The sequence below is a fragment of the Pelodiscus sinensis genome, chromosome 13 (genome assembly GCF_049634645.1).
Source record: "Pelodiscus sinensis isolate JC-2024 chromosome 13, ASM4963464v1, whole genome shotgun sequence".
NCBI classification, from domain to species: domain Eukaryota; kingdom Metazoa; phylum Chordata; order Testudines; family Trionychidae; genus Pelodiscus; species Pelodiscus sinensis.
Genome location: NC_134723.1, coordinates 45,357,181 through 45,368,036, shown reverse-complemented (window position 1 = coordinate 45,368,036; position 10,856 = coordinate 45,357,181).

Sequence of the window (10,856 nt, the reverse complement as noted above, 5' to 3'; positions counted from 1 at the left end):
AGAAAGGCAAATGCCACAGTGAAGGGAAGAGAAGCCTTCTACCGCTCAGGATGTGTCTGGAGTCAGGGCTTGGTTCTGTCTCTAGCACTAGTAAATGCGGCTAGCGCAGTTCATTCACAAAACCCTGCTTCCACCCCTCTTGCTGTGTGGCCACAGATCGGCACCTACGTGAAGCGTGCAGAACAGCGCAACCCCCGGCGTATGATTTATCCCCTTCCCTTTGCAGCCAGAAATCTCTAGCAGGGGCGGAGGGGATGAAAGCAGCCATCGCGCCTGTGGCTCTTGAAACGGGTCATGTTCAGAGGCCGGCAAGCTATTTGCGAAAGCGGTGGCAGACCCAAGCCTCCTTCCGCTTGTCTTCTCCGTCCTCCCCTTGCGGCCTGGCTCAGCGAGACCCAGGCCCAGTCAGACTTGCTACCCAATATTCGGAGGGAGTGTCACACGAGCAGTCCGGCTGCCAGAGAACATCGCTCACCTTGACTGGGGCCAGCCGTCACGGGCGGGGGAATAAAGCAACTGCCCGGATGGACAATCTAACCTAAATGCAAATCCAATGGAGTGGGCCAGGTCCTTTCCTTTGAAGTGCAACAGCCTCTGTTGTCTTAGCCACTTACGCAATACGCAGCATCAAACAGCATGAAGAAATACAGATAGAGAGCATCAGCGACACCGCGGAAAAGCAAATGAGGCACGTTCGCAGTTCAGTCTAGTTAGACCAAAATTAGATGTTTCCCCTCCATTATCTGAGTGGATGCACTAAATACGAGTGATTTATGAAGGACACCAGAGCCCCATTAGAACTGATTAACCTCAGAGAGCGGTGACCTATTTACAAGTGTATAAATAGGATTATAATTGTGAGGTAAAGAATGTAACGTTCGGCAGCGCATCTCCATGACGCTGTAGTAACGCAGGAAACACACGAGGTGCCGTCAGCTCCAGCGGAGGATGCTCAGCGCCTGGCAGAATCAACCTCCCCCACGATGGAACAGTAGCATTTCCCGTCCCCAGACTGTCAGCAGGGCTAAAGGAAGCACTTCCTGGCTATACCTACTGGCAACACGCTGAATCTGGAAGCAGAGGTTGCAACAAGGCATCTGCTCTGTACTTTGACGGTTGTACCAACGTCGGGCTTTGTGGGGGAAAGAGTCAGTTCTAGAGCTTCCGTTAGGCAGCAGCTAAGTGGGGCTGGACCCTTCTGGGGCGGAGCGAGGGGCCGAGGGGAAGTTTTAATCCAAAATTGGTCTTCAAAGCTACTTGGAACGTTGAGCATCTCCTGGGCCCTCCTCACAGCACCTCTGCCCGTCGGAGAGGTGTGTGCGGGCGATTGAGAGACTCGGCGTCTCCCTCAGCCCCTCTCTGTTGATCACCTCAGAGTGGAGCGCTCCCCGCTAACAGGCCTACGCTGGGGGCAGCCATCAGCTGCCGGACTTCAAGAGAGGCTCTTGTCCCCCGAGACCAAAACGGTCAGGCAATAGGTAAGAGATTTCACAGTGCTCATCCCAGGGGCAGTCTGGAAAAGTTCACATAATCTGAGGCCTCAGGCCCAGTCTTCAAGGCAGAGCCTCCGTGGGATGATTCAGGGCAGCCAACCTGGGCCCTGTGCTTTGGGAGCCTCTGTGCTTGCGGAGGGCCCGCAGCATCCTGTGGATGGGATGGTCCTTCATATCGATGGTACCCATGGGCCCAGGTTGGCCTGGAGGACGGGTGGGGGGGGGGGGCTAGCAGGGGTGGGGCCTCTCCTCACGCTCATTGTGGCGGTGGGAGCCGCAGGAAGCTAAGTGACCCAGCAACCGGCTCTGCTCTGCTGCCATATCCCAGCTGGGTTACTCCACGTCATCACCCTAAGCCCCGAACCCTCCTAGAGATGGCCCTGTTTTGAGGAATAAATTGCCTAAGGGGGCTGTGGAATCTCCATCACTGGAGATATTGAAGAGCAGATTGGACAGACACCTGTCAGGGATGATCTAGATGGTGCTTGGTCCTGCCATGAGGGCAGGGGACTGGACTTGATGACCTCTCGAGGTGCCTTCCAGTCCTAGGATTCTCGGAGCGAGGGTAGGACGAGAGGGACCGAGAGCCAGGCCTTGGGAGAGTGGGGGTGGGGAAAAAGGCGGGACCTCAGGAGAGGGGTGGAGCAAGGGCGGGGCAGAGGGCGGTGGAGCACCTTCCCTCGCCGGGGAAAAGAGCCACTCGGCGCCCCTCCTGGGAGCAGTTCCTCCGTACGCACACCAGCGCTGACGGCCGCGTGAGCCAGCTCCCTCTGCTGTCAGTAACACGATACCCAGTGAATCCAATGAGAGTTAATATCGACCTCCTGTGGTTCGGCAAATTCTCTGGTTCGGCACCAGTCAGGTCCTCAGGATGCTGGGCTAGAGATGTTCCACCTGCACTGAGGATTTGGAAGGAAGGCAGGAAGGCTGTAGAGTCCATCAGAACGGCCAGACTGGGTCAGACCAAAGGTCCACCCAGCCCAGTGTCCTGTCTGCCCACAGTGCTAATGCCAGGTGCCCCAGAGGGAGGGAACAGAACAGGTAGCCATCAGATGATCCCTCCCCTGTCACCCACCTCCAGACAAACAGAGGCTAGGGACACTATTCCTACCCAGCCTGGCTAATAGCCATTGATGGACCTGACCCCCGTGAATCTATCTAGCTCTTTTTTGAACCCTGTTAAAGTTCTAGGAAAAAAGCTCCCTCCAGGAGTCCTTATTTATACAACCCCAGCTGGGCCCTCGTTGGCCGTATCCGCCTCAGCTACGGAGCTTTGCTCTCTCAGCCCTTTCCCTAGGCTGGATTTTACCCTGAAAGGGCCAGCGCAGGGCAGCTACCCCGTCACACCACCCTAGCAGCCAATGGCCTGCCATCCAGTATTTCTGTGTGCCAGTTGCACGCTCCTTTCCAAAGAGCGGGAACCCCTCCCTTTTGTGCCTTGGTACCTCACAGGGCCCTTTGGAGAACAACCGACTCCCAGGGGAATGGCAGACATCTTGCCTCCGGCATTGCAGTGGGAGACGGCTGGCTACGTGGGAAGGAAAACCGCAGTGGGTGGGCAAAGCGATCCATGAGGTTCCAGGGAGACACGAGGGAAAAACCCCCAGGACACTGCCCATTCCGTTGCTGTTCAGTAGCTCCGGTTGCATTCACCTCAGCCCTTTTCTGCAAAGAGCTAGGCCACATCCAGCCGTAGCCCAGCTGCACGGGGTATGGCTCCTCCCTTTCCACACACCGCCACTTGGGAACCCGTCCTGGGCAAAGGCTAGGTGCAGTAGGTGTGACTATGGCTCCCTCCTCGCCAGGAATGGACCGTTGCTGCTGGCTGGAAGGAAGGAGTTTCCAGAGCTGCAGTAAATGACCGTGCGCTGGCACAAGGGGGCGACACGGGATTCCCCACTACCTCACACTTCCTGGATCTCCTCCTAGAGTGAGATCCCTCCCGTAATCAGCCACTTGGGCAGCACCATATCCACCGACAAGTTCTACTATCCAGGATGGCAAGTTCATCGCAGCAGGATTCCTCTCGAAAGGAAACAAAAGCCAGTGTTCTGGCAGTGTTCGTTGTTCCGGCTAATCGCGGCACACCGGCGCCTTTCATCCACACCATCGTAGGAAAACAATTGGAGACCCCAAGCCACCGTTTCTCTCCTGCTGGCGAGGCAGATGGGGACACAAAGCAGAACCTGCCCATCCCTCGCCAGCCCCCACGTCTTCTGAAGCAAAATAAAAGCAATCTGGTCGTGAACTGATCCAAAGCAAATACGATCCTTCAGAACGCTCCTCGTTGGCTCGGCAGGGCTGGTTTATATCACGCACTCAAAAGATCCGTGTGAAAACGTATGTGTGGGAGGGGGTGAGATCGCTCCCCGGCACAGGTTCCCTGTTATCAGACATGTATTTGTGCATCACGTCCCAGTAAGAAGCCTCCGGCCTGTAAAATAGCAGAACTGAAAGTGAAGCCCTGCACAATTTTCTAATGGGTAGCCTGTTAATAATACTTTGCCATCGTATAGCTTTTTCCATTAGATGGCCACAAAGTGGTCTCTACCAATATCAAACAGAGCTTCACAAACTCACTGGACTTCCTATAACAGGGGTGGTCTACCCGTTCTGAATGAATAGCCAAGATCCAGCTGGATCCAGTGTGAAGGGATGGGGCAAAAAGTTGTAGAAAAAAATAAAAAGGATTGGCCCCTTAAGAAGGCTTTTTGACCTCAGCAGGCTCCCATCGGCAGCCACAGCCGCCATATTGGATCCACCATTTTGATCCGGCTGGCTCCCCTGCCCCAGTGAGCACAGGGGAGCCAGGAGGCGTGGGCCGTGTTCAGGAGGCAGCGGGGCGGCTTCGCGAGCCTTGGGGGTGGCTTTGTGAGCCGCACCGATGGGGGGGAAGAGCCATGTGCAGCTCGCGAGCCATGGGTTGGCCACACCTGTTCTATAGGAACTGTATTATTCCCATTCTGCAGATGGCAAAATCAAGGCACAGAGGCGGATGCCTGCTACTGTACCAAGGGAGGTTACGGTCTTTAATATCATCTGCCTGACATCTCCTAGCAAGTCTGAGGTGGACCTGAATCCAGAATCCAGAATTTCCAACCTCTTGTTCTGTGGTCTCACTGCAAGACCATCCTTAAGCATAGTTAATTGGTAGGTCATTATTGCAAAGCCAAAAGCAATTCTCACTCTCTCTTTCTCTCTCTCTTTCTCTGTCTCTTTGGAATAGAGTTGCGACAACGAATACCTCTGGCACTGCTAAGTCCAAAGTTCTGTTATTAGATTTCATGGTTAGTTTCCTAGATTTAGCAGCTTTTCCGCATGCAGAATAACATCTCTGATTCCTGGCACTGCAGTCCGACTTGGAGATAATTGCTACAGTAAATCAGAAAGGAGGGGCAGGGAACCCAAGGAACTCCTAAAACCAGGCACTTTTAGGACTGGAAAAGGAGCAAAGAATGTACAAAACTGTCATTTTCAGGAAAGGCCCTGGGGATGACAGTGGACAAGAAGCTGGATATGAGTCAACAGGGCGCCCTTGTAGCCAAGAAGGCTAATGGCATATTATGCTGCATTAGAAGGAGCATGGCCAGCAGATCTGGAGAAGTGATTCTTCCCCTCTGTTTGGCACTGGTGAGGCCACATCTGGAGTACTGAGGGCCCTGCTTGTCCTGTGAAATATCACAACAGCGCATAACTCGATGGGTGCAGGCAACACGTCATAGCAAATATAACTGATGGCCAGGGAGTGAAACGTTATAGACCCTGATCCTGCAAACAGCTCCACAGAGGCAGCCTCCAAGCAGAATCCAGAGAAGCGGTGGATGTGGTATACCTAGACTTTAGTAAAGGATTTAATATGGGCTTGCACAACCTTCTTATCAATAAACTAGGGAAATACAACCTAGGTGGGGCTACTCCAAGGTGGGTGCATAACAAGTGGGGTTCCGCAGGGGTCTGTTTTGGGACTGGTTCTGTTCAATATCTTCATCAACGATTTAGATGATGGCATAGAGAGGTCACTTATTAAGTTTGCAGATGATACCAAGCTGGGAGGGGTTGCAACTGCTTTGGAGGAGAGGGTCATAATTCAACATGATCTGGACAAACTGGAGAAATGATCTCAGGTAAATAAGATGAAGTTTAATATGGACAAATGCAAAGTGAGCAATCTGTTTCACACACACAGAATGGGAAGCAACCGTCTAGGAAGGAGTCCTGCAGAAAGGGATCTAGGGGTCAGAGTGGACCACAAGCTAAATACGAGTCAACAGTGTGATGCTGTTGCAAAAAAAGCAAACATGATTCTGGGCTGCATGAACAGGAGTGTTGTGAGCAAGACACGAGAAGTCATTCTGCTCTGCTCTGCACTGATTAGGCCTCAATTGAAGGATTGTGTCCAGTTCTGGGCACCACATTTCAAGAAAGACGTGGAGAAATTGGAGAGGGTCCAGAGAAGAACAACAAGAATGATGAAAGGTCTAGAGAACATGAGCTATGAAGGAAGGCTGAAAGAACTGGGTTTGATTCATTTGGAAAGGAGAAGACTGAGAGGGGACATGATAGTGGTTTTTAGGCATCTAAAAGGGCATCACAAAGAGAAGGGAGAAAAAAATTGTTCTCCTTGGCTTCTGAGGACAGGACAAGAAGCAATGGGCTTAAACTGCAGCAAGGGAGGTTTAGGTTGGACATTAGGAAAAACTTCCTACCTGTCAGGGTGGTGAAACACTGGAATAAATTGCCCAGGGAGGTTGTGGAGTCTCCATCACTGCAGATATTGAAGAGCAGGTTGGACAGACACCTGTCAGGGATGGTCTAGATGGGGCTTGGTCCTGCTGCGAGGGCAGGGGACTGGACTCGCTGACCTCGAGGTCCCTTCCAGTTCTAGTGCTCTAGGATTGCGCTAAGTTAGGGTGAATGCCCAGGGCTGCCGTGAAGGCTTTGGGACGTTTTCTCCCCTTCTTGGAGCCAGATTTCCTGCAGTGTTGCTGTCCCTTGTTTGAAAGCTGCTGGGGTCTCCCCAGCGGAGGCTGCATTGCAGTGGTGGGAAGCTGGGAAGCTCCATGGGACCAGGCCTGGGCCCTGCTCAGGCCTCTGGGAATGGCTGAGCTACGGGTGCTAACCAATCAATAAGCACCTTGCAGCCCCGCCCCAGAAGTGAGGCGGGTGCTTCCTGGCTGCAGAGATGCTGCTCCCGCCCGACCTGGCTGTCTCAGGGCTAGATCCTGCCCGTGCACCCCCAGGCATGGGGCCGGTCACAGTGACCAATGAGAGCGCTGAGCACCCACAGCATCAGACCCTAGGGATGGAAACCGGACTGGCTCAGAGCGGAGCCCCATTTGGCCGGTGCCTTCCGCTTAGCCCCGGATGCTGCAGAGCAGAGACAAAGAAACCCTGCAGCCCAGCAGGAGGGGTCGCTGCTCCTGGGGGCTGTCTCCTCCTGACCCCAATGCTCAGCCTGGTCTGTGCCCTGGAGCAGGAGGGTTTGACCCACTGGGAGGTGTCAGACCAGGGACGGGTTGGGTGAGCGGCACAGGCGTGGGACTGGGTGCGACTCGGGTTCCAGCTGCGCTGCCATCGGGCCGTGGGGGGTGCACTGTGCTAGCTGGCTAGGCACAGCCGTGCAGCTGCCGTGGCCTGGGGGAGCTGCCCACGTGCACACCCAGGGCCTGAGAGCGAGTCTGCACCACGGTTACACGGCTCCAGTCGAAGTGGCTCAGGGGCCAGGACCATCCCTACCTGAGCGCAAACCCTGCCCATGTGGGGGGCATTTGGAGGCAGCTGCCAGACTGCAGGGGCAGCATCCAAGCCCTGCCCCACAGCCAGCTGGCCCAGCACCCCCTCCCAGTGAGCGAGGGCAGGCCGGGCTGGGGCTGCTGCAGGGTGGCAGGGTAAGGAGTCCCCCCTCCTTCCCTCCAAGTGGAACTCAGCCCCAGACTCCCCTGGGTGCTGAGCAGAAAATCCCAGATCTCATGTCCACCCGAGTCTTGTCTGGCTACTGAGCCGCCCCATCTTTGCACTGGGCCAGCTCCCCTGGGGCACTGGAGTGGTGGGGCCGGCCCCCCTGGGGCACTGGAGTGGTGGGGCCGGCCCCCCTGGGGCACTGGAGTGGTGGGGCCAGCTCCCCTGGGAATGGCCGCTCCCATAGGAGAGGAAGGAATGGTTTGTGGGACTCTGGCACAGGCTGGCCCAAGGCTCTGGGCTGAAAATCTGCAGCCACCAGCTGCCGAGATGTTCTGCACTACAGACACCTTTTATATTTTTTTATAGCCAGTCTGAACTGGTTTTCTTAATTATCCCAGGTGTCCTAATTAGCCTAGGCTGGCCTGACTCTGCAGGCCTGGTCAATTAGCCCCAGGTGATCCATCATCCCTGATTGCCTCTGCGGGTTCTAAACCAGCCCCTCTTGGTTACTCTGAGAACAGAGATCTCCTCAGTCTGAGGCTTAGACATCTCCCCTCCACTGCTTTTTTATAGCCTTCTGCTCTGACCCGGTCACGCTGGCCAAACATTGTTTCTTTTTTAGGGCGTCGCTCTTATTTGCAAAAGCTAAAAACTCAGATTTAAATTCTCGGCGTGGCAAGCACGCTGGAGAATTCCAGGGTTAGCGGGAAGAATGTCGTGTTGGAAATAAGGCGCTGTTTTACCGCACTGCCGGGAAACGTTCGCTCGCACCTCTGCACACTAGGGATGCAACATCCCATGTAATCCGTTCACTGGTTAAACGTTACAGTTCGCCACTTCAACGGGATCCTGCGAGTGCGGGAGCCGCGCCAGCCCAGCTGGGCCTACCATGCTCTGGCCAGGCAGGGTCTGCTGTGGGCAGGCGCTGCTCCAGCCGGGTTGGGCTGGAACGCCTCCTGCCCATGGTGCTGCGGGCCTGGCCAGTCTGAAGCACCCCCCAGGATGGAGCACCCCCAGCCCAAAGCACGGCATGGTGGGCATTTATTTCCCAGGCTGGATTCACATCCTCTTCTGTCGCTGAGATAAGCCGTCGTGAGAGATGTGTTTTCCAAAGCAACGTCCCCATTCATCATTTCTCTCTCACTGCTCAGCCTGATTACATTTAATTCAAGTAGGGAGAAATCGGCTGGGCTCACTGGGCATATAAGGTTAAACAAGCAATGCAAATGAAGCGGCGGTGGCTTCCTGCCGAAATGGCTGCAGAACACAGGAGAGCAGCGTTTCTTATCTGCACCGGGGCTGCGCCCACCCCTCCTCATGTCCAACAAAAACTTTGCGCACAAATGAGCCATTCATCACAGTCAGCAGGTACAATTCCTCTTCACACCCGGGCAGGGGCGGCCTGTGCATTTAGGCAGACTCGGCAGTTGCCCAGGGCGCCGCGTTACACGGGGTGTCCAATGATGACACACCGCTGTTGAGGGCTTTGGATGCGGGGGCGCCGATCGCGTCTTCCACCTAGGGCTCCAGTTCCGGCAGCTCGTCTCAGAGGTGGGGGCGCCGATCGCGTCTTCCACCTAGGGCTCCAGTTCCGGCAGCTCGTCTCAGAGGTGGGGGCGCCGATCGCGTCTTCCACCTAGGGCTCCAGTTCCGGCAGCTCGTCTCAGAGGTGGGGGCGCCGAACGTGTTTTCCGCCTAGGGCTCCAGTTCCGGCAGCTAGTCTCAGAGGTGGGGGCGCCGAACGTGTCTTCCGCCTAGAGCGCCAGTTGCCAGCAGCTCGTCTTGGGCCGCCCCTGCACCTGGGAGAACCACAGGTCCCCCCGCCTTTCTCATTCAGCGAAAGCTTGGACGCTCCATCTCCTCAGAGAGGGCGGCAGGACTTAATTCCTGTCCCAGAGCCAGGAGGGCAGCTTCTCACATCCCAAGCCCTGACCAGCCGGGCTGCATTGTCACACATTTTTTTCTCTGTCGCAGGCTGGGCACTGTGGCCGCTCCAGGAAGAACAAAGGAGTCCTTATACCACCGGGTGTTGCGGTTGGAAAACCGGAAGACCATTGTATTTCGAGGAGTTAGTGACTCTTCCCAGTTCTCATGTCTGCAAACTAGAAAACAGGCTTTGGCCTGCTGTTAGCAAGGAAAATTCCCAGCGAGCTCGCTTGTTAGAGAGACAGGCCATGCCCCAGCATGGCTGAGCTCACCGCATTGTCTAGATAAGCTTTGGGGTAAACAGCCTCTCTGTGGGAATCTTCTCACAGGCAGAGGGTTGTTCTGGGTTTTTTTCCCCTGTGCATAGTTAGTTGCTGCTTCTAGGATTTTGTGCATGGGCTGTTTAGTGTTTACTGTTCCCAGAGCCCTTTGGACTTCCTGAAGGATCTGGAACTGTACAGAGGTGCCTTTCAGGCCTGGCCCAGGAATCCATCCCTTGCTGATAGGGTTGCCAGATGGTTTAGCCAAAAATACCGAACACCCCCAAAAAAAACACCGGGGAAAAAATTCTGTTGAGAGGGAAAAAAAAATTAAATAAAAAAACATCATTAAAACAGCATAGCCCCTTTCAGAGTGTGTGCAGAGTCAGAATAGGAATAGGAACAGGAGAGAGGTTGAGCACTAAGACCCAGGGAAGGCATTGCTTCCTCTTGGTCTTTAGGCTTTTTGCTGGTGGCCATTTTGTTTTCTTGATCAAGCCAGAACGCAGCTTCCTTGAGGAACCAGGTAAGCACGAGGTCTGGGGGTGGGAGTCTGGGGGTGTCAGAGGCCCGGGGGTGGAGGGAGAGGCCGGCTCTGGGCTCAGTTGCCGAGTGTGTCATAGGGGTGCCAGGTGTTTGGTATTTTCTCCTCCTGGCCGGGGAAAAAAAAATCAGAAAATACTGGACATTTTAGATGCCTGGTATTTTCTGAAATTTGTTACCAGACAGACATTAACAGAAATTTGTTACCAGGAAATACCGGACTGTCTGGGTCAATAGCAGACGCCTGGCAACCCTACTTGCTGAGTCAGAGTCCCCAGCAAGCCAAAGGGATGTTGTAAGCCTTCTCTTGCCTTTTCTTTTCTATCACCTGTAATAGCTAATAAACCTGGCATTTATTCGCATTCAGCGATTTGTGCCTTCTTGGTTACCTGCCAAACCTGACAGCAGAGTCTGGCTGGCCCAGCCTCTGAAGTAAAACTCCGGGCACTGAGCAAAGCTGGGTGTGAGAGCAGATTTCTAACCTAGACCAAGGAGGCATGGGGGCCTTTCTAGCTTGCCCCTCTTTCCGGCAGCCACAGGGCGGGCAGAAGTGGGCACACAGGCCTGGCCCCAGGCCCCAAAGGCAGACTACTCCCAGAGCCCTGGCTGGAGCATGCTGGGGTGCCATACACCTCTCTTTGGAGGAGACGTCACGCTTCCTCCCGGGCCAGCCACTGCAAGGCCACAGGCCCAGCTCCCGCAGCTCGGCTGCCACACATGGACCATTCAGGCA